The sequence below is a fragment of the Anser brachyrhynchus genome, assembly GCF_964034855.1.
Source record: "Anser brachyrhynchus genome assembly, chromosome: 1".
Classification (NCBI taxonomy): domain Eukaryota; kingdom Metazoa; phylum Chordata; class Aves; order Anseriformes; family Anatidae; genus Anser; species Anser brachyrhynchus.
This window is the reverse complement of record NC_137694.1, coordinates 168,332,016-168,356,487: the sequence shown is the minus strand read 5'-3', so window position 1 is coordinate 168,356,487 and position 24,472 is coordinate 168,332,016.

Here is a 24,472-nt window from a genome sequence, read left to right as displayed (position 1 = left end):
ATAGATCTTGGAAAATACTCTGTCCCTTTTAAGATGACCTAGCAGTGCTTTGAAAGATTCCTTGAAGACAAGTTGCCACACTGAGCAACTCTCAGGCAGCCTAAAGGCCAAATGAGTTTGCAGCCTCGGGAGCAGGATGACAAACCTAATCACATTGAGTGCCCCTGGCTTTCCCTTACCCTGTCCTACATCTTTTGCCATCCTGCACTGAGCACCATTCAGACAGCATCTTGGTTAACATTAAAAAACAAAGTCAGTTAAGACCAGCTGATGTGGTAGCTGAGAATGGTCATTGTCACAAAGGAGGAATTCAGTCCTTTAAAAGGATGGAGAATGCTTTGCTGAGCTTTTGTAGTGTAATTCATTGATGGCATTTTTTTCTTAGAGAAAAACACAAAGTGTTTGGAGGCTTTTGTATTATTAATGCAGGTCACGTCACCTGGATGACATCATTAAGTATTTCTGTACAAATGCCTTTCAGCAATTTAATATTTACTCCAGGACCATGCACAGCGAGATTGTCATCCAAACCCTACATCTTACTCAGTATTTGGTCTGACCAGATGTCAACTGATATGCCATTGCCAACATTCAGTTTTGTTACCTTTTTGATCTCTGCAGTAAACTGGAGAATTTTCAAAGTACACACTCATTATTCAAAAATCGTAGACCCTTTGGAAAAAATAATTTCAGCATTTAGCTGAACATGCATTGAAGTAATGGGAAACAACTGTTTTGAAACACTGACTCTGAAAGTAGCATGGTATCAGCTAGCAGCCTGACTGACTGTCACAGAAACAAGGTATGATTGGATGATCTGCTCAGGATTCTCATCCTGACGATTCTTTCCATTTCTGTTTGGACAGTACCAGTTCTGAGTGGTGCCTGTGCATTCCCTGAGACAAATCACCAGGAATGACTTATTTTTTTTTTATGTGTGTGAGAGAATTTACCTGAATTAAGATAATTTTTAGCTAAGCCATTGCATAGATATGACCATCTTCTTACGAGAGCAATTTCATAAGATCCCCCAAGTCTGTATCATGCAAAATCTTCAAGATCGTATTCTCCTATACCCTATTCCATTGAAGGAATTTTCAAGATACATCTGAGGGCAAGGAAAATAATGGCAGAGGGATGCAAAGATGTCCCAGAATAGTGGCTTTGAAAAACAGCTTGTCCCAGTGCTGAAAACTAGACTCTTGAAGTGAAGTGGATGACGATGTATGATGTCCTCCGTCTGTCTTTCAGGTCTTTTTAGAAAGCTTAGTCCACTGAATAAATTACTGGACTGTACAGGTTACCGCATCAAAACATAGTAGGAAGGAAGGGTGGAAGAAGTAATGTTGATTATGAGCAACTCGGAGTGTACCTTGCAGAGACCAGACAAAAGATGTTCGTTCAGTTATGAAGAGCTTCAATTTAAGATCCATTGCAGAAGGTGAAACAACTAACTCTCTTTCCTGCAGCTATTTTTTAACTCAGTTTCTGAGGGTAGATAGCTGAGAGCAATGACAGATGCAGGAAAAATAGAATCGGTGAGTGGAAAGGGAACATTTCTTGAAGTTGTCATAATTAAATTACAGCCGTTACCAGAGTAAGCAGAAAAAAATGAAAACCATTCTAGCATGCAGATCCAAACACAAAATGTAAGTTTTCTTCCTAATTTATTAGTTTCCCCACATTTGTATTGCTAATTATAATTACTCCAAAAAGATTATTAATTAGAAAATATTTTGCATTAGGCAATTGGAAGACATGAAGCTCCCTTCTGAAATAAAAATCTATAATGACATTACAAATACTGCTCCAGTTTTACAGTGATTAACCGAAGATATACAAGTATGACTAAGCAAACTAATTAACAATGCTGTTTAGCATATCTTTCGTTTTGTTCTGTTAATACTCTGTAATTTGTTCCTTCCACAAGAACATTACTTATGGAAGGAATACTTTTTTCTTTTGATAGTAAGATCTTTTCTTGTGACAATATGTTTTTAAGTACCTTTACAGGTTTTTAGACTAGTTTCAGAAAATTTGGCTGAGAGAGGATAAAATTAATGAATAAGAACAGCCAGAACTTTGTCCCAAATAAAACTGAGACAATACATAATAAGTCATGTTGAATATGTAATAGTATAAACTCATATATGACTTAAAAATAACACTCATTTTTCCAAAGGAAATGGTGGAAATTGTTTTTGGCACCCCCACTGGGAATTGGACTCACCATCTCTTCCTGAGGTCTTTTGTTCTGCCTATCACCTTGCTCCTACATGGTTGTCCCTGGTAGCAGAGACGGGATCCTTTTCAGTCCTTTCAAGCAGGGACAAGGGCACAGTTGTATAAAAGGTGAGGCCCTCTTCTCCTGGTGTGATTAGTGTCCCTTGGTTGTCTTAATGTGACCCTGAAGAAAACCTGGATACAAATGCCACAAACTTCAATAAGAAAAGCTTTGGATCCTCATCTAAATTTTATCACTTGGGCCTATGTCTATTTAAAACTATGTTATTACAAAATGGTCTAGAATAGCTCAAGAGGATAATCCTTACTTAACAGAAGCATTGCATGATAACTTAATCAGGCTTTTCCATTTGCGGTGTAGGCTGTCTGCATCAATCTACATTGTTAATGATCCCAAAGAGTTCAGAAGGAAGAGTGGTATGAGCAGGAAGAATTAGCTAAGAAAAAAACTAAGTCTGATTTACTGGGAAGCCAAACCACAAAGGAGAACATGAACTGTACAATAATAACAGTAACTACAGAAGCAATAGGGAGATTGCTTGTCCAGCAATTTAATGCCACTTATCTTAGTATATACTGTGCTGAAGACTTCAGGATAATGTATCTACAATATAGTTTTTCAAGAATTCCCTCTGAGGCCCCGAGACCATTCGATTATGAACAGTCATTCTTATTTCAAAAGGCTTATAAGAACTGTAAAACAATGCATTTTGGTGATTTATCAACAGGCGAATAAATTACATTTGTAAGAAAAACAAATATAACATGGAACTGGGCTTCTCTAGAGTGAAATGGTTTGAAAGTAACGGATGGATGATTGGATGACACAATACGTCACCAGCTGGACACTTCTGAGAATAAGTTAGACTACAGATAGCACAAAATCACACTTCCTCCTTAATTTTTAGTTATTTGTGCCCTGAAAATACTGCTTTTCCTAAACTGCTTTTTGCACTAACACTTGTAGCTGGTGTTTAGAGCAACAGTTCTTTGCAGTTTTGAGTCAACTTATACTTTTAGAATTAGAGAAAGTAGCATTAAACCAAACACAGCCCAAAGAATGTTTACCTTCTCTTCAGTGAAAATGTTTGCTCCATGTCTGTAGAGTCTGAGTTTTTAAGAAGAATTCTTTAAACAAATCTTAAATATCTATTCATATATGCATAACAAGACTGTCATATTCAAATGCATCTTTAACAGCTATTCATAACTTTAAAAAAAAAGTGTCAGTGTATATGTAACACTATTTGGTTTTCATGAAAAATCTCAGCCAGGCTTTGGGGTCAGTTTACCCTGAATTCACTATTAGTTCTAAGGGGTTGGTCACAACTTTACCTTCTTGATCAAAAACCAGTAGGGACCTCTGTGTACAAATGTTATTCAGATGTTTTAATATGCAGCAACTGGCAATGTACATGTTCGTGTGAAAAGTGGGGTTCTGTGCATGACATAGCTGCAGCAAGAACGTAAACTCCTGAGGTAGCAAACAGTATTGTAGTGTACCATAGGTTAAAAATTCACTTTAAACTTAGCAATCTCCCAAGCAGTTAGGGTTCACCAGCAGGCAGGCAACTGTATTTAGTCATTCTAAAGGATATTTGGTATTTTCAGAACCAAATGGGTGCAGAAAATGGACACAACATTTTCAGTGACATGAGAGTAAAAATGTCCCTTGACTGAAGTCCAGAAGAAAGGTCACTGAAATGATAGAGTGCAACAGAGAAAGAGAGAAGCTTTTGTATTTGAACTCTATGCCCCTACCCTAAACACAGGTCAACTGCATAGAAGAAAGTTGGCATTCCATTAGTGAGAACAGGAAACTTTCCTAGAGCAGTGGAATTTCAACAGAGAACCTCTAATGCTCTGTCAGCTGGGTAGTTTTGACAGTAGACAGCAGGAAAAATTTGGAGCCATGTATTTGATACTTCTACAATAAAACAGATGAACAGAACCTTTTCTGACTGTGTCACCTATTTTGGATTTGACAAAGTTTTATATTACTTTTATCATTGTTTATTTTAAGTTTGCTTGAACTGAGTACAATTTCAAGATAATTGACCAGCATCAGGAAATGCCATTGCTTATGGGTATGTCAATCACTAAAATTAGGGTTCTGGCACACACTGGCAGAGCCCAGCACACTAACAATAATTTCAAGATTCTCCTCCCAAACCAGAATCTGCTGCTACTTATTTATGCTCAAGTTTGGAGGCTGGTAATGAGAGGTCTTGGTTGGCGATCAGTATTTCTCCCCTGCTCCTCCTTTCTCCCTCAAAAATATTGGTATGGCAGAATCACAGCATGGGAAAGCAGTTCAACACCAGAGGTTCTTTGGGAGCTTGTGATACTACAAGGGACCTTCTTGGTTATCAAGGGAATGTAGTGCCAAGCAATCATAAGTATTATGTTGTATGGTCTCCTCTTGAAATGAACTAGTTTCATTCTAAAATCAATTAAATTTAACTCCCAATACTCCCATATAAATTCAGTTTCAGAAGCTCTTTTCTCTGATGGTTTCAGCTTCTGTTTAACTCCAATCTGAATTTATTCAAGGCTACTTTATATCCGTTTGTTCTTGTGCCAACACTGTACTTCATTTTAAATAGTTCTTTAACCTCCCTGATGTATTTACAGAGAGCAATCACATCCCTTCTCAATTCATTCTTGCTTTAGACTAAACACATCTTTTTTTAGTCTCTTCTCATAAGATTGCTTTCCATTTCCACAGTCACCCTAGTAATCCCTTTCTATACTGGCTTAATTTGTCTTGAAGTTGGGCAATCAGGACTGTAGGTGCTATTCAAGATGAGGTCTAATTAATGTCTTTTACACTGCAGGAATATTTCCCCATTTTTTGCTGGGAAAATCTCACCAGAATTATATACCTTTTCCACAGGTGTATCTCAGCCACTCTATGACAAAATTCACACATCATACAATCAATACTTTCCCTACCCCTATTTCTTGATGATGAGCTCCCTCTAGTTTCTCTTACAGTTCCCTAAGGAATGCAGATTCCTTCAGATATAGCTTTACACTTGGAATGTAGAGAAAACTCATCCCATTTCTAATATCCAGACTAAAGTCTTGTACTATTAATACCTTGTTCCCCTTTTATGTTAGTGTTGTCTACTATCCTTGCAACATGAGCATATACCTTCTTTTATGTGCCAAGACCATTAAATGAAAAGAGTAAATAAGATGTACTTCATAGAATGGTAATAATTTCTTGTCAGTACAGACTACTTTGGTTTCTCCTTGAAGGACCCTTCATCCACCTTATAATTCTTTCATCAATCCCCCTATCAGCTGCTTTGATGACATTATGTAGATGTTCCACATTTCTTCTGTCTATAAAAATTCATTCCGTTTTTCCATTTCAGCTTGAGTTGTTACACTTACTTTTAGTGAATATACGCTTAGCAGTATTCTGTTTGCTTATACATCTCTTCATATTCTTTCCTTTTTAGATCAGACTCATGAACAGATGCTCAGACCATTTTACTTTCCTTGAATACCTTCACTTGATATTCTCTAGTAATATGGTACCCCACGTAGAATTACGTAAAATTTCCTCTGCGTGGTACTTTTCTCTTTAAGCACTATTTTGTTTTACAAAGAGTCCAATAGACAATACCCAAATGGTTCAATCTCCCCAGGCCTACTCTAGAAGCTAGTAAGGACAACCAGACTAGAAAGACCCTAGCTTCCTGGCCTGGTGCCCACATCAGATATCCTTCAGTGGCTCAAAACAGAAGCCTTAAAAAGACCAATAGTCTTCAGCCTTATCCCAGCCAGCATACCTAAGGCATTTTTGAGAGCATTCCCAAGGCACTCCTCTATTAAACTGTAGCTAAAGAGTCTCCTTGAGGTAAATCCTAACCTCTCTGGCAATCACCCCATTTTGCCTGGTTGGCAGCTTTTTATCCCAGCTGTTGTGAGGCTGGCACTGGGCCACAGCTGGGGAAATAGCTGCTCACTGTTAACCCCATCATGTCTCTTTCAGGGTGGAGTTTATCCAATCCTAATTACAGATACTTTAAATATGCAGACAGCTGTGGTCTCACCACAATCATACCTTTGGCTTTTGGCATATTTATTCCCTATTTAATATTGGTGTAAATGAAAAAAAAAAAAAAAAAAAAAGTACAGCTAAAGAAACAGAAAAGTAACTAAGGTTGGTACAATCAGATATAAATGTTGAAAATTAATCAAAGGGAAATGGTATCTGAATACATATATGAAATACTCCAAGAAAGATTTCTTGGAAGAGGTAGCAGAGATGTCATTATCTGAATGACTTAAAAATGAAAATGTTTAGGATTACCTAACATTACCTATTCCATATATTGTAGAATAATGGTTAACTCAATTCCATAGGCCTGAAAATGGCCATCTGATTCAAAGAGATGTAAGGGTTACAAAATTTTTCATTATTACTAGTGCTTGCCCTGTGAATAAAAGAAAACACCAAAAGAGAGGCCTTTTATTTCAAGATTAAAATTCCAATGATTTCATTTCTCATAAGGATCCTTTTACTTTTTTTTCCCCCCCCTTTAATTTCACTTATTTGTGGGGTATTGTTTAACATCAAAACTTATTTCTTCTCTCTGTGGAGCACCACAAGAGTGCCTAAAGGAATTTAGCCAGACGAAGTGAGACAGATGTGTTAAACAGATGGATACCAAGAAAGTGGCTTGGTTTCTCCAACAATGGATGTGAAGTACCGGAGAATAAGTGGGAAAAAGTCTTGGCTGGATAGAGCTAGAGGAGAAGGACTTTTACCTTGTTGTAAGGGAAAGCAGGAAAATCGTATATTACTTTGATAAGCATGTATACTACTTTGATAAGCTGATTTGATTTAATTATCAATCTTTCTGTCTGTTGTAAGTGCATATTTCTCACACTGGCACAGAGCTTGAAGTTGTCTTAAAGAAAAACTATTAAAAACAAACAAAAAAAAAAACCCAAGGCACTCCAATCTTACTTCAACACTTAAATTTAATGAACTTAGCCCAAGTGCACACCTTTACCAGCTGAATGAAGAAGTAGCATCGATACTTCTTTCTAGTGGTACCAGAGGCTGTGCTATGTTTTCCTTGTCTGCCACATGACTGGAACAAAAATGTGCACACAAAGGTGAATGACTATCTCACCCACAAAATGCCTGATAGCGTTTGGTAGCTTTAGGTTTACCATTTGTGAACTACACTGTAATTCCATGGAATGTATATAGTAGTGAAGTCTTCACGGCAAAGAAAGTGGCGAAAACCTTGCTTGAGCAAGAGGTCGGACCAGGTGACCTTCCAATCCCATCAATTCTGTGATTCTGGAAGAAGGTATCTTTATGTCCAAGACACTGCATGTGACCTAGTACATATATATTCTTTCTCAGAAAAAATCTGGAGTGGATACTAAATATGTTTTCATTCAGTGAGGTCTCTGGGAGTTGCAGTCTGCATTCAGTAGCCAAATGGTTTTGTTGAGCCACGTATAGGACTCAACAAAACCATAACATCACATTAAATTACTGCTTTAAAAAGGTGTAATCAATCTTCTCTATTGTCTAAAGGAATAAAAAAGGAAATAAAAAAATAATAATTCTTGGCCATCTAATTTCAATTAGACTTACTTACAAAAGTATGGTTGCTCAATTTTATTGAAAAAAAAATTGAGTCTTTTAAAAGTATGTCTTGTCTGCCATGTAAAAACTGATCTTTCTCCAAACCAAGAGGCGCTTTTGAAAATTCTGGTTATAGTCATGTGTACTGAGAGGCGGCAGGATTTTTGGTTTTATAGACTTCGTAAAATAAGCTCAGTACCTCTTTAAAGTAGCCTAAATAGGCTATTCCTGAAGTCTACTTATTCTTTGTGTGTTGAGCATGAGGTATACACCTCATGCTGAAGTGTGTAAAACTGAAGCAGTTGTGTTTTTTTTCACTGCAGCAAAATGTTTTCAGATAGGTCAGAAAAAAAAGAGTATTGTAGTTCAAAGGGGGTGGGCAAGATGTATATCCTGTTTATGTCAAGGTTTTCAGAAAAAAAGATGACAACTCATTACAGGAAATGAACACCTTGCCTATATTATCTCTCAGAGGTTACGTTGTGAGCTTTGGAATACTGGAGTTACACTGGGTTGTTGTTATAGCTTTATAAAACAAAACATTTTGAAGACAGATGCTTTCATTCTCAGATCATGCTAATACATAGAACCCCAAAATTATTAATTTTGGTGTGGTTAATACCCAGGAATCATTTAGCCACATGATCTTAATATTTGTGTTTCTTAAGCTTTTTAAGAAAATACCAACTGTACTGCTTTCTAGTGTCTTAGGCAAAAGTCTTTACTTTCTCCACAGGATAGCAGGGCCATCCTTTAATCTAGAGCAAAACAGAACACAGCTTTCAACATCTAGGCAAACATTTCTGATCATTGTCTGAAGTAAGAATCATGAGGAATGAAAGCTGCAGATAATTTTTCTCTGTGTCTTTCCTACTCCTCTGACCTGCCAGTCACTTAATCAGCACTAACATTTCCCTTGCACCTGCAATTCCCACTACATTTAGGTACCGAAAAGACAGGCAGATTTAAAGAAGGGCAGCTAAAGTGAAAATATGACCTGTGAAGAGAAACTATAGAAACTAAAAGCCACATGCTGCAGTCTTTGTACTGAGTTCCCAGTTGATTCTTGGGGAGTTATGCACAAGAGCTACACAATTATTACCAACCTTTCTTTTAAAATCCGAGGTGTACAGAAGTGTACATTTCTTTATATAGGTACCTTAGGGAAGCGAAGCTTTGAACCAGATGAGGTCCCTTCTAGTAATTAGGTAGGACAGATACGGCTGACTAATTAACTTGATGACCAAGAGGGTGGGGGATGGGAGAAAGCAATGGTATTTTTCAGTGCTGGAACAGAATAACCTGAGACATGAGGTTACATTTGTAAAAGGAGGAACTCCTTGGGAATTAACGAAGAATTTTCGTAAGACTTGGTGAGGCAGATGGTGGGGTAAATCAGAGCTTCCTTCAGCTAACAGGAATTGCACTTTTCAATTTTGGTGCAGGTGAACATGAAATCCATGTGCCTTACAGCTGGAAGATTGCTTTCTTGCACTTTGAAGTCTCCTCTACATAACTGTGTAATCCTTCACAATATTGTAAGCGTGATCAGCAGAGGCAGTGTGAATGTCTTGCTGTGTTTCACCTTCTGTATGAACAAAACAGGGAGCATGGCTTTTTGTTGGATGATGTATGTAATACTTGTGAGAGCCTCAAGTTGATATTGGGTGTAGAAACAAGTTAATGGTAAAGTCATAGGCATATCAGGTGATTATGTTTGTGATTTGCATTTTCTGCAGCATCACCCCTTTCTCTTTTCTTTCTTCTAGTCTATTTCCCTTCCCTTCCCTTCCCTCTGATCATTTCTCTGCTGCACCCTCAAACCTCTTTTTTCTTAAAACCTCCTTGAAACGTTCATCCTTACTGCTACACTCCCTCGCTTTAGTATCTCCTGCCCCTCTCCTCAGTCCACATATTCCTAGTCTTGTTCCAGGCTGAAGAGTGAGAAAAGACAGAAAGAAAATGCAGAGAGCAAAGCTTGTTGCTTCTGTATCAACTGGAATATCCCCTCTCTCACTCCTAGGTTATGTGCCATTATATGCCTGCAATAGAAACAGTAGGAGGCAAGGACTGTGCAGATAGGAGGTAGGCACAAGCTGTTCAGACTACAAGAGAGACAAAATACAGTTTGCCATTACTTGCAGTCTATTGACCTAAGTTGTGGATATTCACTGAATGTACCCATGTTCATGTTAAGAGGATTCTTTGTTACTGAGGTCTGGCAGTAAAAGCCACAAACTTTTCAGGTGCCTGAAAGGTTGCAAATAGCTGCATTTCAGCACTAGAGTTCTGCACATTCCTAGATTTCTGTGAATGGTCCTTCTAGACCTGCCAACCCTTGTGAGTGGGATAAAGAGCTCCATGCCTCTTTCATGCCTGAAACCACTCAGATTTGAATTTTTCCCCTGACATATATGGTCTGGTTGAATTTTCTATGAACTAGGATTTATTTAAATTTTAATAAACCATTTATTTTATAGCTTTTTCCCCAGGATTTGCAGCAGATTCTAAAGTGTCGATTAGCTTGACAATAAAGCCCTTTCAAAAATAAAATAAAGCTTTATTTAAACAGTCAAATAATCATTTAAATTATAAATGAAGTGGAACTAAGATTATTCCCCGTATTTTCAGTGGTAGGAGAACAGCTGAGAATTAATTGGATCGGTTTCTCTTCAAACTGATGGAAAGAGTTCTAAAATATCCTGCCTTAATTCTCCATTAAACAGTTTCAGATGTATTCAGTGAAGCCAGGCACTGTAATTTCTAGCCTGCAGAAATTCCACAAGGATTCTGGGACCCACTAAACACTGGAAAGATGTAGGTTTTCTTCTTGGAATTACCTTCGATAATGAGGCTGGCTTTCTTCCCTGGAGATGACTAATCAAACTAGCAGGAAAAATGTCTGTGTCTCATTCCTCAGAGATCTCCCCAAACTGTAAGAAAGTGAACAGGTTGTTTCCTGATTGCTAGGCAGTTGGGCAAGAGCCAGCAGCTGGAAACTGCTGTGACTTACAGCAATGAAATAGGGATCATCCAAAAGAAAAATGTGAGACTGAGAGATTGTGACAAGAAAAGAGATTTCTTTGTAATTCGATTGAGGTTTCAAACCTTTCTGGTCACCAAGGATTGCAAAGACCTTATGTCCCTAATCCAGAAAATGAAGAAGAGGTTTCCCTGAGGGTTATACTTTATGTCTGTTCTGTGTTGAATTGTGTGGGATTATTCCAGTTGCACAGCAGTAGTCACTCATGCAGTCTATGTTGCTCTAACAGACGCTAGGTACATATAGGCTCAGCAAAGGACATGAGGGTGCAACAGATAGATTAAATAGTATATATGAGTGTATTTTGACCCTCTCTTCAGCTAGCTTCTGGAGATATCAGGACTGGTTTTGTTTGCTTGTTTTGTTGTTCATCTAGTTTTTGCTGTTGTTGTTTTGTTTTGATTTGTTTTGTTTAGGTTTTATTGACACTTCAGGTGTTTTTTAACCATCTCAGACCGTCTACATTAAATTACTGTTCCAGCAGTTAGTGCAAAGCCTGTAACTTTGGCAAATCTGTGAAATTATAAGACTGTTTAGAAAGAGACATATGTATTGTCATGTAAGGGAGCTCTTCTCTACAGTTTTTACCAGAATAACCCCACAAGTGTCTTTTGGTTCTTTTCATAACTCTGTCTTTAAAAATAATTTCTATGGCAACACTTACAGGTCACAAGTAGTCATAATAGTTGCAAACTTTGAAATATATGTGTTAATACAATTACATTTCACAATGTCCCTGTTTATTGGGATCTAATGTTTTGGCCTACTACTCTTTATTCCCCATCCCAAAAACAAGGTTCTAGTTGGCCAACAAAAGCACAAAAATTGTAAATTAAGGTTACAACTACCTTTTTTTCCACCTTTTCTGCCTTTCTACCCTTGCTGCATTAAGATACTGCCTCATCTGCAGCAAGTTATATAAAATATAATACTTAGATACTCTTGTAATAGCTAAGCAGGGTTGAGAGCTGTTTTACCTTTGGCTTTTAATTTCTCAGCATATTTCAGTTCAGATATAGACCCCCTGGAGGAATGTTTTCAGAATGTCGTACTGGGAAATACTATAAGTGTGCACAAAATTATAGCTCATTACAACAGTGGGAGTCATTTGCCTGTCTGCTTTCCCAGTCTTTCTGTTGAAATGAGATTTCAGTGTTATTTTCGGTTTGATTAAAAAAAAAAAGGGGGGGAGTATTATGCCAATATTATGTATAGTTAGATGTATATATGTCTTTATGTGTCTTTATAGCATTCTCTTATGCACTTGCTAAAAATCTAGTGAGAAGACATCGGCATCACATTATAGACTTACAGCAACCACCTTATGGCTTCAATTGATGTATGTCTAGAAAGTAATTTGTTAAAATAACTTATATACATTAAAATGCCTTTTATTTTGTTCATGAGCCTCTGATTAAATATGTGATTTTTAAATGTCTCTGTGATTAAGCACCAAAAGAACAGTAGGGAATCAATTCAGTTGCCTAAAAGCCATTCTGTGCCATTTGAAATGCTCTAGGATACCTGGGGTGTTTAGGTGTGTGTGGCAGACACAAGATAGGATACAGAAGAGTCAGAGATACAGAAGTGCCATTCTGCAATGAGAGCTGGATGCCAGATGGCATACCCTAAAGCATCTCAATTACTTCATATGCCTACGTAGGGGTAACTAGGAAGAGAAGCCAGTGAATTTAAGGTAGGCACTTAAGATCCTGCCTAAAGTAGAATGCCTACATTCTCTGGTTAGTCACTGGGGACAAACAGGTAGGTGTCTTAGAAACCTGCATTTAGGCAGACAGGACTTCAGGTCCTCAGAAGCCTCTAGTTACTTGTCTACCTCTAAGCAGCAAATACATGCACTTAAATCTGGATTAATCTCTCCTAAATTTAATTATCTAGAGACCATAATCATCTGCAGGACTCCTCATGAAGTTCAACAAAGGCAAGTTCAGGGTCCTTCACCGAGGGAGGAATAGCCCTGTGCACCAGTACAGGTCAGGGGCTGACCTGCTGGAAAGCAGATGGAAAACTATCTGGAAGTCCTGGTGGGCAGACCTGGTGGTCAACTACAAATCAGCATTGTGCCTTTGTGGCCAAGAAGGCCAATGGTATCCTGAAGTGCATTCAGAAGAGTGTTGCCAGCAGGTCAAGGGACATGATCCTCCTCCTCTACTCAGCCCTAGTGAGGCCTCACATGGAGTATTGTGTCCAGTTTTGGGCTCCAGTACAAGAGGGACATGGAGCTCCTGGAGCGAGTCCAGCAGAAGGCTATGAAGGTGATTAGCAGACTGGAGCACCTGTTGTCTGAGGAGAGGCTGAGAGAAAAGAAGACTAAGAGGGGATCTTATCAATGCATATAGATGGGAGGGTGTCAAGAGGATGGGGCCAGACTCTTTTCAGCGGTGCCCAGCGATGGGACAAGAGGCAACAAACTGAATGGGCACAAACTGAAATACAGGAAGTTCCATATGAATATGAAAAAAACAATTCTTACTGTGAGGATGACAGAGCACTGGCACAGGTTGTGCAGAGAGGCTGTGGAGTCTCCTTCTCTGAAGATATTCTGAGCTTGCTTGGATGCCATCCTGTGCAATGTGCTCTAGGTGATCCTGCTTGGCAGGGGGGTTGGACCAAATGACCTCCAGAGGTCTCTTCCAACCTCAACCATTCTGTGATTCTGTGATTCTGTGACATAAGCACCTACTTCTGCCTAAGGTGACCCAGATTACTTCAGACATCCTCATCCTCATGCGGACGGCCTATAAGAGACAATTGTTTTTCTCAAATGACAACTGTAGATCAAGAGAGGTACTCTATGGAATTGAATGTCTTCTGCTAAGGGAAACAAATTGAGCCTTAGATCTCCACTCATTATAGTGGGAGCTGAAACCATATTGTAGTTTTATAAAGTTAGTGGCCTGAATATAGAGCTCAGTCTGTACCACAGTTTCATAGAATCGTAGAATCACAGAATCATTAAGGCTGGAAAAGACCTTCAGGATCATCTGATCCAGCCATCACCCTACTACCAATGTCACTCACTAAACCATGTCTCTAAGCATCAGGTCCAACATTTCCTTAAACATCCCCAGGGACAGTGACTCTACCACTTCCCTAGGCAACCCATTCCGATGCCTGACTACTCTTTCTGAGAAGAAATGTCTCCTAATTTCCAACTTGAACCTCCCCTGGCGCAACTTGAAGCCATTCCCTCTAGTCCAATCACTTCATCTTCCACTACTATCACCTGTTCTCCAAGGAAGAACAGACTAGCTAGAGGAGGAGGACTCATCCATCCAATACTGCAAAACTCTTTAAGCCCAGATACTTAGTTCATATTGTAATACTTATATTGTAGACCTCTCAATTCTAGTGTGTGAATCTGGAAGTAAATCCCACCTCTAATTTAAGCTGGCTGACCAGAATCCTTCTTTAGTCTATGGAGAAAGACAAACACCTCCAAAGGGCAATTTATGCTACCTTATGGGCTCAGCTGTATACTTTTGTGAAGGTGTCTCTTCACATATAATACAGAATCACAGATTCACACAATTAGCTGAGCTTGGAAAATGCCTCTGGAGATCACCTAGTCCAGCCCTCATACTCAAAACAGGGTCATCTAAAGCAGGTTGCCCAGGACCATATCCAGTTGGGTTTTGAATATTTCCAAGGATGGAGACTCCACAAATCTCTGGGCAACCTGTTCTAGTGTTTGATCATCCTTAAAGTAACAAAGCTTTTTTTAATGTTTAAACAAATTTCAGTTTGTGCCCATTGCCTTGTGTCCTATCATTCGATACCACTGAGAACAGTTTGGCTCCATCTTCTTTACAACCCTCTAACATATGTTTATATACATTGATAAGATTCACCCCTAGACTTCTCTTCCCTAGGCTAAACAGTGCCAGCTCTTTCTGCTTATCCTCGTATGTCAGATGTTCCAGTCCTTTAATCATCTCCATGGCTGTCATGATTTTGGCTAGGACAGAGTTAGCTTTCTTCATAGAGGCTTGCACAATGCTTTGTTTTGGATTTTTGATGAAAATAGTGGTGATAACACACTGATGTTTTAGTTGTTGCAGAGCAATGCTTACACAGAGCCAAGGACTCTTCAGCTTCTCACACTGCCCTGCCAGTGAGGAGACTGGGGATGCACCAGGAGCTAGGAGGGGACAGAATCAGGACAGCTGGCCCAGGCTGGCCAAAGAGCTGTCCCATACCATATAACATCATGCTCAGCAAAGAAGTTGGTATAAAGAAGGAGGAAGGGGGGGATGTGATGGTGTTTTTCTTCCCAGGAAACTTATGTGTGTTGAGCCCTGCTTTCCTGGAAGTGGTTGAACACCTGCCTGCCGATGGGAAGCAGCAAGTTAATTCCTTGTTCTGCTTTGCTTGTGCATGTGGCTTTTGCTTTACCCAGTAAACTTTCTTTATCTGAATCAATGAGTTCTCACACTTTTACCTTTCTGATTCTCTCCCCCATCCTGCCTGAGAAGAGTGATAGTGGCTGTGTGGTGCTCAGCTGCCTGCCAGGGCCAAACCACAACAATGTCCCTGGGCACATTGCTGGCTTGCGTTCAGCTTATTGAACACCGGATTTTTTACTGCAGAGCTGTTTTCCAGCAGTTGGTCCCTGTTATGTACTAGTCCATAATGTCCGCTACTCCCAAGATGTAGGATTTTGCTTTTCTCTTTGTTGAAGTCCATTCAACAAATGGAAATTTTTCAGCCCATTTCTGTAAAAACCCTATGAATGACAATGCAACTACCTGGTGTATCAGCCACTCTTCCAAGTCTTGTATTGTCTGCAAATTTTTTGAAGGTCTACTCTGCCCTATAACCTAGGTCATTAATGAAGATATTAATCAGGACTGGACCCAGTATTTACCCTGGGGTGTTCCACTAGTCACTGGCATCTAGCTGGAATTTGTTCCACTGATAATTACACTTTGAGCTCAGCATTACTGCAGGTAATTTTCAGTCAACATAACTGCCCATTTATCTAACCTGTACTTCTTCGGTTTGTCTATAAGGACATCATGGGAGATGGTCTTGAAAGCGTTACTGACTCAACATGAACAACATCCCCCCTCCTCCCCTCATCCACCCAGCCAGTGATCTCATCAAAGAAGGCAACCAGATTGGTCAAGCATGATTTCCTCATCATAAACTCATGCTGATTACTCCCAATCACTTTCCTGTCTTTCATGTATTTGGAAATGGTTTCTAGGATTTCCTACTTCATCAGTTTCCCAGGGACCAAGATGAGGTTCTCAAGTCTGTAGTTCCCCACTCTCATTCTTTCTCTTTTAGGCTTTCCTTCAGTCCTTAGGAAGCCATCCTGATTGCCGCGACCTTTCCAAGATAATAGAGACTGGACTGACAATGACATCAGACAGCTCCCTTAGCACTTTTGGTTGCCTCCTATGAAGTCCCTTGTGTATGTCTAATTCATTTAAGTGTTCCCTAACCTGATCCTCCTCCACTGAGGGTAGGTCTTCCTTGCTCCAGACTTTAGCTCTGGTCTCAAGGGCCTGGAACTGCTGAAGGTCAGTGTTAACAGTAGACACTGAGGCAAAGAAGCCATTGGCTACCTCAGTCTTATCCATGTCTTTTGTCAATAGATTGTCACCCTGACACATTCAGCTACAGTCCCATGTTTTCCCTACCCTTCCTTTTGCTGCCGATGTACCTCCAGAAACCTATCATGTTGCCCTTCATGTTTTCCAGCAAATTCAACTCAGATAGACTTTGGCTTTCGATACCATAACCCTTCATGTTTGGATACTACAGGGAATCTAGACGGTTAGTGTGGTCTAGGTAATGTTCAGATGGAACATCACCCTTATTTTAGGAGAATTGGTTCACAGGAGGCCTGACATATAGATTCAAGTAAATTGCCTTTAGTTATACAGTCTGGAATCTTGGATTTGACTTCAAGCTGCAAGAGCTCTGCACTTCTATCAAAACTGGCTTTTCCTATATACATCAAGTCGTATTCAAATTTACCATGCTGAATGCAGCTGTTAAATTATAGAGAAGAACTAGAAACAGAAAAGGAGAGAGAAAAACAGCCTGTTTGTGATTTGCTGCTGTTGCCTAGTCATTGCCTTTTTGTTCTGCCTCAGGCTCCTACCAATCTGATAGATCTAGAACACTGCAGACATTCAGGTGTAACTACTACAGATGCAAAACACTGCTGAGAGGGATAGATTTCAGTGCCATACCAAAGTCAAACAACATGCAGGACATTCAAATATCATTATGCAAGACTTAAAAAGAACAGGAAAATACAGATCTTTACATGCATCTGTAAGAGTGTAAACCATCACAAATTAATGCAAAACCAACATTTTTGCCAAAGCAAAATAAAAAACAGGGATATTACAGCTGACTAGCTAGAGTTCCTGTTGAATTCTAATGCAAGGAAGCTGAACTATTTTACTCTTGACTAGTTTCAGTTAAAACAGATTTTCTGTTCCCACCAATTTATATCAGTTTAGATATGAAGTTAAATTATATCATTCTTATACTCAATAACATTACAATTTGGATACAAAAGGCTGCATATTTTTCAAAGACAATATCTGTATCTATCTATGATTTGCTGTGAATATATCCATATTGAGCAAGCCTAATTTTGAGGAAGAGCTCATGACGCACCATGGGGAGTACATCTAGCTTTCACTCATTTTTTTATATTACAAATATCTTGAGATGCATGTAGTAGGTAAACATATAAAGTATTCTTTTTTCATAAATAAGGCTGTTGAGTTCATGTCCCAAGAATCATTCATATCCTATTCATGAAACATTCCTATACAATAAAGGAGAAGAAAAATAAGTAGGAATCTTCATTTACAATAATTTTGCAGCTGCCAGCTGCTTTTCCAGGATACCAAGCAATCTGGACTGCTGGAAAAAAATAGTGACTAAGCAGGTATCCCATAAATCATACAGAGTATCTCATAAGTAGTATATATGCAATAGGAACTCTGCAGGAGATGTCATGTATACTGTGCACGTGCTATGCCACAGATCTGCCATGTCCACTAATCCTGACACGCTGAGCCTACTGTGCCTACATAGGTTGGTTTGGTGCCCTGTATATGAAGTTCAGCAACACTCTACATATGTACGAGTAGGGCCATTTTTGTATGTGCACAGAACTGTGTATGTGATATTTATCTGTCCAGGACTATCATAACTTCCAAACAGCACTGTACCCATAGCCACTTTTGAGACAGCCAATTTCTGCATGATGAATATTCCTGCCAAGTCAACATGCAGATTACGCTTATTGCTTAGAATCTGTCTATTTTACATTTGTTATCATTAATGTCAAATCCAGCACAAAATTAATTAATTCATTAATTAAAGAGTAAACCTAGATTTCTCACTTACACAGATGTGTAGACTTGTCACCAATATTTCTCATAAACCGAAGTGTGGTAGCATGGAGTCACATTCCTGTATGCAATAATGAGATTCTCTGACACGAAACGTCTTCAGTTACTTATTGACAAAATTTTGAATGACCTGCTCTTTCAGTGTTGACTGATTTTTTACTTATTAAAAAAGTTGCATGGCAGTGTTTTAATTTCTTTCCTAACAAATATACTTTTCACCCAATATAAGAAAGGTCTTGATTTAACTAAATGCGACAAGTGTACAGCTATAATGAAAAGATATATCCACAACATCTGGTGTACTTCAGACGTAAACAAATCTGTGCCTGAGGGCTCTCTCTTTTCTAGCACTCCAGCAGACTTCTATGGGGGAGCCCAGGACTTCTGTTTATTCCATCTTTTTTAGCTTTTGGAAATGATACAGACACATTAACTGTTGCAATGCTGTTGTCAGATCATTTAAAGTGAGTGAAATACCAGATAATGTTGTTTGCAATAATGGTAACTTAACTGTTATTTATTCATAGTGGGTACATTCAGGGTTGAACTGAACCAGATACAGCAGTTAATGCCTTGGTGTCCTTCTGGTTTACAGCTGCCTCTGCAAAAAGACATGGCTCCTCCATGGGTCCCGTGTCCTACCTACTAATCCTGTGCAGAGTCTTAGGTACCTTAAGACTTCTCAGTTATGTGGGCAACTCACTGAACCTGCTGAGTGGGAGTCAGCAGCAGATTGCAGACAGCTCCATTTAGGCATTTCAGTGTAGGTGTTTACACATGACTTAGTTGTTTAAGTTCCCATTAGAGTCAGCAATATCTGCAGTTTGTTTCAGTTGCTCAAACATAGCCATCTGGTGCAACATTAGTGTTCAAGACATACTTATGAGGCTGGCAGATATGATAGCAAAGACTTTCTGAAGACTTTCTGTCTTTCTGAAGGAGCAGCTGGAAGCCAGGTGAGATATTTGAGATACAGGTGACTAAACAGAACATCATAAGTCACTTTTAAACATCTTAGGGTAGCCTAACAATTTTTTAAAAGATACTTCAGAAAGGTGCAGGTCACTTGTCAGCAATACATCAAACCCACTAACCTCATGCAGATATCTTGGCAATCCTGGGACACCTGCAGGCTAGGCTGAATATCCTACAGGACGAAAAATAAAAACTGATGTCTATGCTTAGACAACTGAATACCTCTCCAGTGACTCTGAAATAAACTTAGATATGTATTATTTCATGCATCATCACCTTTATTTAGGCAGCTCAAGTGCTGAATCTCATCTACAGTTTGTATATCTTTGGTAGTTGCAGTGCATTGGTAAACCGACAGCAAGAATATCAGTAAAAAAAAAAAAACAGTGACTGACAAAATAAATTGCTCCAGCCCTCTCCTCTATTAGAGTTCTTCTGTCCACATTTTAGAAATTGTAACTTTGCAAGGGTTCAATTCAGTTGCTCATACGTGGGCATCTAGCATGATTTGAGATGTCCTAGGTATACCACCTGTTCTCCACCTTCCACTTACATTAGAGTGGGTTTATTTTAGGTCCTGTGCCATATCTGCCAGCTCATGTGCATGTCTGGATACTCTAGGACATTTTAGAAGGTAGTAGATATCTATGTGTGTTCAACTGAATTAAGTTCTAGATGGTGAACTTTTATATGTCTAAAGTTATCTTGAATCTTAACCTTGATGACCCTTGTTTAACATCCAGACTCAAACTACTCTTTTATAGAAACTGTAAGCAAAGCAGTTTCAATCTTTTTATTGTAAATTGGTACTTTCATGGATCTTTGCTGCAGTCACAATCTTGCTCCAAACTTACATGTCTAGGTAAACATTCCCTTTCTGATTTTGTTGTTGTGGTGTTTGTTTCTTTGGTTTGGTTTTTGTTTGTTTGTTTGCTTGTTTAATCTAAAATTTATGATTTTTTTTTTACTGAATATTGATGGAAGATATGTTCTTTAATAAAATCTTATTGCTCATGCATTTGTAATTTGAAAATCATTCCGTTCTTTAAGGTGAAATAAATGGTTGATAACATGGATAACATTTTTGCTTGCTTCATAAATATAAAATTATAAATATCAAGAACCACAGACTGTCATTAATCAGCAGCCAATTTCATCTGGATAAGTGATTCCTGTGAGGTTGTAATCTTCTGAGCCAAAAATGTTTTGTAGCAATAATTCATATCTCCTAAGCTACCTTTAGTTATCCTGCTAGCCCACTGAGTACTTAAATACACCAGTGAGATGGCTGGATTAGAAGACTGTGGGAAGAAAATTATTGTAATGGTGCAGTGTACCCCCAAACTGCTCCTGGGTACCATCTTGGCACTGTATTAAGTCAATCTTTTGCTTATATTTCTGTAATAATTATGATTGCTGAGACTCCCAACCCATGGTAATTTTCACATGTATTAAGACATTTTAATCTCTTAGCCTACATACATCTTTTCTATTTTGAGTTTTGAGAAGCATCGGAGGCATAAATAAAGAAATCCACTGAGATTTGGAAGGGCAAATGAAATTAGGAAACTGACCCTCTTGTATTTCCACGAGGCAAGATGCCAGGCTTTCTTAAGTATGTAGAGGTCCTGAACACAGAGCCCATTGGAGGTCTATACCTTTCTGGAGAGAAAAGTGGTCCTGAATAAGCCTGTGTTGCATGTGCAGTGTGTGAGGCACGTCACATACCATGAGAGGAACATAGAATTGATCAGAAGAGACATGGGTCAACTGTACAGACGTACAGTCTGAAACACGTCACATACGGCTGTCCTGCTCTGGTGTGACTGACCTCAGCCTGCATCAGAGCTGTTTTCCTGCATATTTGGCAGCCCCAGCTGCTGGGCTTTCCAAAAACTGTCCAGTTGCCCTGAAAAATGACCAACCTATGGCTCCAGGCCACATTTTGAACTGAAGTCTGCATTATCCATTGCTTATAGATTTGCTGTCATCTTTGCAGAGGCATACTGGTTCTTAGGCATATACTAAGACACTAAAACCTCATTCCTGATGCTTTTTGAGGGATCTGCTATTCAGAATGAATTAGGGAGGATTATGTGAAGTAGATGTCTGTGATTTACATACCTCTGCAAGGGCTTTTGGGGGTTGGATGCTGCTGCTCATGGCTGTTGAGATCTGTCTTGGGCTCGTGATAATAGATACTTCTGCAGTGGCTGGAAAGAAAGGACTGGGAAACATTACCCAGTTCTCCGAATGACACCCCTGGATTATACTAATACTCTGTCTTTGCTTTTTTTTTTTCTTTTTCCCCATACGTGCTACAAAGCAAACACCAGATGTTTCAGTCTGCAATGCAGTGCCAGCCCACAAAGCAGAGAGAAAACAAGTAGAAAATAACATTCTCAGCTTTTATTCTATGTGTATTTCAAAGTAAATACAACTCATATGTCATCTGCTCTTCAACCCTAAAACCCAATATAACTACCAGAGTATGCTGCTAGAGGCTTCACTACATTCCAGTCTTTTCTGCAAGTCAGTAGATGAACATTTTATCAGCTTCAAAATTTTCAAGAATGTCCTCATCTCCTTCTTTCATTCTCACAAAATAACTGTGGTATATTCTTGTCACTCACGCATCATTCTACACCAAGATGTTCTCACTGACAATGCTAGTATTAGATGTCTAGTGCTCTCAGTAAAGTGAGTGGCACAGGTTTTTTTTTCAGACATAACTCTTAGCACAGTACCAAAAAGTGGGAGACTTACGAGAGCTGAAAATCGGTCTTGATTTTAAAATCTGATCTGTGATGCCTGAGAACAAAGCAACAAGAATGAACCAGAAAAAAAAAAAAATCTGGCTTAGGGCTTTCTATTTATTAAATCACAGCTAGATTAATATGTCCCCACCCCACCCCATGACTTTACTCAGGCCAAACTCACATTAAATTCCATTGGTGATTTGTCTTGACTAAAGATTAGAGCCCAATCCTCCAAGGTATTTACATCTCTTGGAAGTACCAGCGCCCTCTGTTCTCACTGAATGCTATGTGAAAGGATGGCACTCAGCCACATGGAGACATACTCAGAAAACTGCAGGATTAAACTGTCAGAGCCCACAATTCTTCCCAACAGCTCCTAAAAGAGCAGCCACATTTGGTGTTAAAGTTGCTGCTATAGGGTTTCACTTGCTGACATGTGTCCAAAGCAAGCTGCTTGTACAAGAGCATTACCAAAGCCAACATGAAGGTCTTCGTTCCCAGACATTCTTTCAAATCCAGGCAAATTTACAGGGAGCTTAGACACTACAGAGACTGTTGCAACAAAGGCTGCTTAACAGCCTTGATTTTTTGTCTTTGTGCTGCAGAGATGAAAAGTGAGTTTAATATTTTAAAAGAAAATTACATAGAAAAGGCAGAGTCTTCCCTGTGCAAACTCTCTGCTTCACAAAGTGTTATGCATTGGGAGCCTTGTCATGGTAGAGAGCTCTGAGGATCAGGATGTGAATCACCAGACGTTCAGCTTCTGCAATTCATTCTGGAAGAGAAGAGCTCAATATAAATCCTGAAGATTTCATCATCCACTGCCAGCCAACATTTTTATTCATGAAATATCGTTAGCACTGTAACAGGTAGATGTGTTGAGCCAGTTCCACAATCAGTGTAAATCAATACATCTCTACTAAAATGCTGAGAAGCGACTCCCATTTACAGCAGCTGGAAAACTAGTGCACTGACTGAAGATGTTAACGTCGCTTGGCAATATGAGACTCTGTAAATACTTGTGATAAGTCTTATACTGCTCTTAATGAAGAGCTGTTTTGGTTGTGATGAGTGGTAACACAGCTTATATTTGGAAACATCACCAAAGCACACAGGTTTACATGCATTTTAGTGAGTCTGTGTTTTATTCTGCCAGGTATGAGTTGACCTGAGGAAAAGGTTGCAAAACAGACGCATGCCAGCATGGAAGGAACCTGGAGGAGTGGTCCTTAACACTAGCAAATTCAGTGCATCCTCTGCAGGTTATGTCACATAAAGCAAATGCAGCCACACAGCTGCATAGACCTCTTTCCACATTCATGCTGAAGCTATTTCTGCGTTGGAGGTCTATGAGTGATTTAAGAGACAGTGTTTTCACGTGGTTCCTATGCCAAGACAGAATCTCAACTGTTAAAACAGACAGAAAAGGTGTATTCAAGCATGCATTAGGGGTGTTTAGTCTGCTAAGGTATCTTCCTTGTAGGTAGCACTACCTGAAATACCAAATGTAACATTCCTTTAATAATTTTAAATAAGCACAAACCAAAAGTGCAGACAGATGGAGCTCCATCAGAGATGTGTATCTGTGTAACTGATATATTAGAAGCACTACCACCAGAAACCAGCAGCTCAAGTTTCTGCTTTTTTCATTGCTTGTTCCATGGTGTTTGCCAAACCTCTAACTATTTCAGGCCTTGGTTGTCTTTGAAAATCTCCCCTCCAACCAAATAAAGTCAGCACTAATAAAAGTGAGTCAGCAGAACTTACCCTATCAGTTTGGCAGTCGCCGAACTGGCAGGTAGAGAATTTTCTCCCTTTATACTAGAACCATATGCAACTCCAGTTATGTTTTGTACTTAGTCCATATACACTGACTGGCTTTTCTTGTTGAACTCACTGAAGCTACACAACAGACAATAACTTATCTTTTCATCACTCTCAGCATTTTTCTAAGTCTTTATTTGCTTTTCAGGTTGCATAGTATCTTACACATGATTTTTAATAAGGCCATTAAAAATAGCCCAAAACATGTACAATTGTCTTCTCTGTATCACAGATTGCTGTACTGTTAACTGAACTGCAATTTAAAAATTATTGATGTTAATTTGATTGAAGTTGTCTTGCAGGATTAATTTAAAGTCCTAGAAAATCGATAGCAATCCGATGGTAGCTGACTGTCGTGCAAAGAAACAGTGGAATATACAGGCTGAGCCAATCCTAAAAGAGGTGTCAATGCAGATGCCAGGTTGAACACTTCTGTGTTGCTGTTAAAAACAGTTACATGTTACTTACATGGGTCCTGCAGTATTCTGCAGAATTGTCATGGTTCTGAATCTAATCAAAGAGGAGATTTAAGATTTAAGCAGAAAATCAAGGAGGGTGTAGGGTTAGAAGAATGAGGAAAGCATTCCCCTGGCTC